Genomic DNA, 5,733 nt, shown 5'->3' with positions numbered 1-5,733 from the left:
GATTAAGATTAGGAGGGGAGGGGAGAAACTAGGGGAGTGTCATTTCTGGGATGTGTATAACAAGGTGGGGGAAAGGGAGAAGATAAGATTATAGAAATAGGGTAAAAAGAGAGGCTGAGAAGTAAAATAATGTGTAAAAATAAAATGGAGGGAAATTAAAAAATCGTGATTATGACAGCGAATGTGAATAGGAAAAACTCACCCTTAAAATGGAAATGGATACCAGAATGGATTAAAAAATCCGAATCCAACCATATGTTGTTTATAAGAAACACATTGAAGAATGAGAGATAACACACAGTTAAAATGGAGGATTGGAGTAGAATTTATTATACTTTAGCTGATGTACAAAAGGCAGGAGTAGAAATTATGATCTCAGGTAAGGTTATAGCTAAAATAGATTTAATTAAAAGAGATAAACAGGGTAACTACATTTTGATAAAAGGTAATCTGGACAATGAAGCAACATCAATACTGAACCTATATATACCAAATACTACAGCATCTAAATTTTTTTTTAAAAACAAACTAAGTGAATTACAGGTGAAGATGGATGGTAGTACTATAATAGTAGGAAACTTTAATTTTCCTCTCTCAGAACTGGATAAATCTAATCCTAACCCTAACCCTAACCACAAAATGAATAAGAAAGAAGATAAGGAAGAGAACAGATTTTTAGATAAGCTTCATATGACATATCTGGGGAGAACTGAATGGAAACAGAAAGTTATACTCCTTTTTTCAGTGGTTCATGGTACATTTATTCTGCAGAAAAGCAGAAATATTAAGAGTATCCTTTTCAGATCCTAATACAATAAAAATTATATTGAGTAAGGGACTAAGGAACCATAGATTAAAAACTAATTGGAGATTAAACAATCTAATCTTAAAGAATGAATGGGTTAAAGAACAAATCGTAGAAATAATCAATAATTCCATTAATGAGAATGACAATAATGAGACACCATAGCAAAACCAATAGGATACAGCAAAAGCAGGGCTTTCTGCTTTTAACTATAAAATTTTTATGTAATAATGTATGGTCAATCTTTATAAATGTACCATGAACCACTGAAAAAAAGGAGTATTACTTTCTGTTTCCATTCAATTCTCCCCAGATATCTGTCATATGAAGGTTATCTAAAATTCCACCCACTTCCTTATCTTCTTTCTTATTTATTTTGTTCTTAGTGTCAGCTTTATCCAGTTTGGAGAGAGGAAAATTAAGGCTCGATCTTCACCTGTAATTCATTTAACTTGTTTTTTAAAAAATTTAGATGCTGTAGTATTTGAAGAAAATTTTCCTCTCTAAATGCTTACATCAATAACACAGAAAAAAACAGACTAAGGAATTAGGTATACAAGTAAAAAACTAGAAAAAGAACAAATTTAAAATCCCCAATTAAACACTAAATTGAAAATCTCAAAAACTAAAGATGAAATCAATAAAATTGAGAGTAAAAAAACCCATTGGAATTAATAAATAAAACTAGTTGTTGGTTTTATGAAAAAAATAAACAATTGGTTAATTAAAAAAGATTAAAAAAGAGAAAATCAAGTCATCAGTATCAAAAATGAAAAGCTTGAACATACCAGTAACAAATATTAAATTAAAGCATTGTAAGGAGTTATCTTGCTCAATTATATGCTAATAAATTGAACAATTTAAGGCAAATGAAAGGATATTTACAAAAATATAAATCATCTAGATTAGCAGAAGAGAAAATAGAATATCAAAATAGGCATATTTTAGAAAAGTAAATTTAACAGGTCATAATTGAGCTTTCTAAGAGAAAAGCACCAGGATTTACAAGTGAATTCTATCAATCATTTAAGGATCTACTAACTTCAATATTAAATAATTTGGAATAATAGGCAAAGAAGGGATCCTTACCAAATTCCTTTTATGAAACAAACATGATATTGTTACACAAGCCAAGAGGAGTAAAAACAGGAAAAGAAATACAAACTGATTTCATTAATGAATATGGATGCAAAAACCCGTAATATAACACTAGCTAAAAGATTACAACATAGTGCAAAGATTACATATTGTGATCAACTGGGATTTATCCCAGGAATGCAGGAGTGATTTAACCTAAAGAAAACTATTAACATGGTTGATTATATCAACAATTAAAAAGTTTTAAAAATCCTATGCTTATATCTATAGATACAGAAAAAAGTTTTAGATGAAGTCCAACACTCATTTTTATTAAAAAAAAAAAAACTTTTGAAAGTACTGATATAAATGGATTGTTCCTCAAGTTGATAAAAACCCCCACATTTATCTAAAGTGATTAGCAAGCTTAATTTGCAATGAGGATAAACTAGCAGCCTTCCCAGTAACATGAGGTGTGAAAGAAGGATGCCCAGTGTTACTGATATCATTCCACAGAAATAGCAACACGAGAAGAAAAGAAAGAGGAAGAATCAGTAGGGAATGAGGTAATAAAAATGATCTCTTTTTGCAGACAATAAAAAGATATTCTTGGAAAATCCTCAGTCAAAAAGTTAGTTGAAAAAATGAATTTAACAGAGTAGCAGGATATAAAGTAAATCGTCACCATTTCTGTGTGTAACAAACAAAACTCTGCTAGAGGAGATAGTAAAAAATATCCCATCTGAAATAACTCTAGATAGTATAAAATACCTGGGAGTATACCTCCCCAAACAAACAAAGCTGCTAAAGTACCACGCCCCTTTTAATATAAATACTATCAGATTTAAATAATTGGAGAAATAGTAATTGTTCAAGGATAGGCAGGGCCCCCAAAAATAACAGAGACAATTTTACCCAAATAAATATATATATTCAACCCCAACCCAATTAAATTACAGAAAACAAAACAAACAAGCAAAAAAAACCTGAATTAGGAAAAAAAACAAAATTCATTTGGAAAAGCAAAACATCAAGAATATCAAAAGAAATAATGAAAAATGTAAAGGAAGGAGGTTTAGCAGGACCAGATCTTAAACTCTATTATAAAGCAGTAATTATCAAAACTATCTGATACTGGCTAAGAAATAGAGAGGTAGATCATTGGAATAGAGTAGACATACAATTTACAGCAGCAAATAAACATAATAACCTTGTATTTGACAAGCGTAAAGACTTCAGCTTTGGGGACAAGAATTCATTATTTGGCAGAATTGTAGAGAAAACTGGAAAGTATGGCCGAAACTGGACATAGACAAGTTTCTTACACCATTTACCAAGAAAAGGTCAAAATGGATACATGCCCTCCATGTAAACAGAGATTTTACAAGAAAATGAGAAGAACATGGAACATATTAATCATCGGACTTATGGATAAGCAAATAATTTATGGACAAATGAGATAGAAAGTGAAGTCAGGCATAAAATGGATATTTTTGATTACATTAAATTGAAAAGTATTTGTAGAAATGAAAAAAGTAGTCAAGATCAGAGGGAAAGCTGAAAATTGGGGGGAAAATTTCTAGACAATTTCTCAGATAAAAGTGTCATATCAAAAATATATTAAAGAGCTTTGTCAAACCTATAAGAATATGAGACATTCTCCAATTGATAAATGGCCAAAGAATGTGAACTGGCAGTTTTCTGATAAAGATATCAAAATAATTGATATTCATATTAAAAAACTGTCATTATTGATTAGAGAAATGCAAATGAAACTGCCTTGAGATATCATTTTTCTCCTACCAGATTGGCTAAAATGTTAGAAGGAGAAAGTGACAAATGTTGGGGGGATATGGAAAAATTGGTACACTAATTCATTGTTGGTGGAATTGTGAACTGATCCAACCATTTTAGAGAGCAATCTGGAATTTTGTCCAAAGAATTATTAAATTTCCTATAACCTTTGACCTAACAATATCACTACTAGATCTATTTCCAAAGATGATTATGGAAAAAGAAAAAGAACCTATGTGTGCTAAAATGTTTATAGCAGCTCTCCTTGTGGTAGAAAAGGACTGGAAATTGCAGGGATGCTCATCAATTGGGGAATGGTTGAACAAGCTGTGGTGTATGATAGTGATGAAATACTGCTGTGCTCTAAGAAATGAAAAGTTCAATGATCTTAGAAAAACATGGAAAGACTTTCATTAAATAATGAAGAGCAAAATGAGTGGAACAAAGAGACCATTGTATGTAATAATAGTAATATTGTTTTAAGAATGACTTTGAGTGAGTGGATTATTTTGAATATTATAATTGCCCAAACGGACTATAAAAGACACATGCTGTTTGTATGTATGCATGAATGCACACATGCGTGACTGTGTGCACATATATGTATATGTGAATGTGTGTATATATAAATACGAACTGCCAAGCATTCAGATTATGCTTCAGAGAACCCACTCCGATGGGCTGGCCACATTGATCAAATACAAAATGTACACTTGGCAAATGGACTATTTTATGGAGAACTCACATGGGACAGGTGATCACATGGTGGTCAGAAGAAGTGATACAAGGACACTCTCAAGGTCTCTCTCAAGAACTCTGGATTTGACTGTACAACACGGGAGACACTGGCACAGGACCACTCAGCATGGTGTGCCCACATCAGAAAGGGTGCTCTTTGAGCAAAGCAGAATTGAGACAGCACAAAGTAAATGCAGGATGGGCAAATATGGAGTATGCACCCCAAATATTCACATGGACTATCTGCGCCCAGCCTGTGGCAGAACATTCCAAGCCCGTATTGGTCTGATCGGCCACAGTCAGGCACGTTGAAACTTGACTCTAGCACAGTGATGGCATTTTGGTCCTCTTCGAAAATGAAGGACAACAACCAACCAACCAACATATATGTACATATATGATAAACATACACACACATAAACATATATTTGCATCCACTACTAGCTGTCTCTAAGGTGGCATAGAGGGAGGGTAGAAAAAAAGAAATTTACCTGATAATTTTGCTGTATATTTGAAAGAAATAGCAAGCTATCCTTAGTAGGTTTGCCGTTTTGTATACAATCATCTTTTTTATTGTACTATGTTATGGAAATGCTTGTTTCATCACATAAATATGCACTAATGTAAAAAAAAATAAAAGGGAAAGAAAAGAAAATTGGAATATGACAAAGTAATTTGATTCTTAAGCTAGAATGGACTGAATCCTGATCAACAATCTGGTTATGAACATCAAGATGGGCATACAACAGATGGCAGGCCAAGGGGAGCCCCTTGCAGGCCAGCCTGCTAAAGCATCAGCTGGAGGTAGAATTGTGGCCTTTTCTTTTGAAGGGCAGCATTTGATCCAGGGAGTATGAAAGGCCCTGCCTGGTGAGGTCTTCCCTTTAGTCACCTACTGCACTGATTTCCAATAAGCCCTTCCAAGAGAAGGTCAGTAATTACATAAAGGAGTTTGGACTTTTTATGCACATAGGAAAGAGAAAGACTTATCTGCTACCCAGACCAACAGGTACTTGGATTGACGTCTTGTAGGGCTAGCTTATTCATCAATATATATGGGTGGGGAAATGAATTTGGTCCAGAAGATGCTGCATCTCCTTCAGGAAATCTCAAGAATTTCCTAGCCCTAAGCTTCTCAATACCAACAGTTTACAAGTGTTGCTATAAAGCAATTAGATCTGGAACACACTTACCTCTAAACAATTCAAAGTTGTTGGAGAGCATTGGAGAGCTTTATGATGTGAGTAGATATCTAGAAATAACCAATAAGGAACTCTAAAGAACAGGAACAAAGGATGTCAGAAATTTCTATGACAGAT

This window comes from Notamacropus eugenii, chromosome 5 (genome assembly GCF_028372415.1).
Source record: "Notamacropus eugenii isolate mMacEug1 chromosome 5, mMacEug1.pri_v2, whole genome shotgun sequence".
NCBI classification, from domain to species: Eukaryota; Metazoa; Chordata; class Mammalia; order Diprotodontia; family Macropodidae; genus Notamacropus; species Notamacropus eugenii.
Note: the sequence above shows the minus strand (reverse complement) of the source record.